This window comes from Magnolia sinica, chromosome 1, assembly GCF_029962835.1.
Source record: "Magnolia sinica isolate HGM2019 chromosome 1, MsV1, whole genome shotgun sequence".
In the NCBI taxonomy this organism is placed as follows: domain Eukaryota; kingdom Viridiplantae; phylum Streptophyta; class Magnoliopsida; order Magnoliales; family Magnoliaceae; genus Magnolia; species Magnolia sinica.
In genome coordinates this window covers 42,821,118-42,822,072 of record NC_080573.1, presented here as the reverse complement: position 1 = coordinate 42,822,072, position 955 = coordinate 42,821,118, and the positions used below count along the sequence as shown (strand labels likewise).

General features: G+C 38.0%; 1 non-coding gene across 1 annotated transcript; it reads left to right on the top strand.

Moving 5' to 3' along the window:
* Nucleotides 1–643: 643 nt before the first annotated feature.
* Nucleotides 644–750, top strand: LOC131223090 (small nucleolar RNA R71). The gene has a single exon (XR_009160286.1). It is a non-coding gene; the product is annotated as a small nucleolar RNA R71 (small nucleolar RNA).
* Nucleotides 751–955: the final 205 nt, after the last annotated feature.

The window sequence follows — 955 nt, the reverse complement described above, 5'->3', positions numbered from 1 at the left end:
GTGGTCAATGCATCCTCCACAGATGATCGCTTTGGCGGGAGCACATATGGCCCATTATTAGGTGCCCCAAAGAAGTTATTTTGTGGAGGCATTTGAGGTGGATTAGGCACATTAATTTGTGGTCCATTCCTCCAACTAAGATTAGGATGATTATGCTAATTTGGATTACACGTGTTTCTCATTGGTTGCATAGCTGACCTTTGGTAAATATTTATAGCATTTGTTTGATCATGCTCATGCGTGATATTTTGTACAACTGAGATTATTGGACAATCCTTTGTGTCATGGTTGGTACCACCACAAATGCTACAAAAATTACCTAAGGAAGTGTTTGCTTTAACCATATCAACCTTCCTAATTTCCAAGGCTTCGACCTTTCTAACTAATGCAGCTAATTTTGCATTAAGGTCATCTTCCTCTCTTAGGACATACATTCCCACTTTCTCTATAGGAATGGGTCTAGTTTGGTCTGATTTAGTAGAGACATCCTATGTCTGCGTATTCTCTGTTAACATATCTAGAAAATCCCAAGCCTCATTATGATCTTTGTCAAAAAAAGGTCCCACTACACATCATCTCTATGAACTGATGGGTATCCATGGTGTGCCCCTTTCGGAAAGCATCAATCACGTGTCGTGGTTCATAACCATGATGTGGACAAGTAATTAGAATGTCTTTGAAGTGTTCCCAACCTTCAAAAAATAGTTCATTCCCCTTTTGGAAAAATGCCATGATTTCTTATTTTAGTGCATTTGTTTTATGCTCGGGAAAGGACTTTTTCAAAAACTCTCTACTTAAGGCTTGCCATGAAGTGATGTATTAGGTCTTAGAGAGTTGAGTCATGCTTTAACTTGATCCTTTAGAGAAAATGAGAATAACCTAAGCTTAAGTACATCCCTATTGCCATTATTTACTTGTAACGTTGTAATTATTTCCTTAAAGTCCTTGAGGTGTA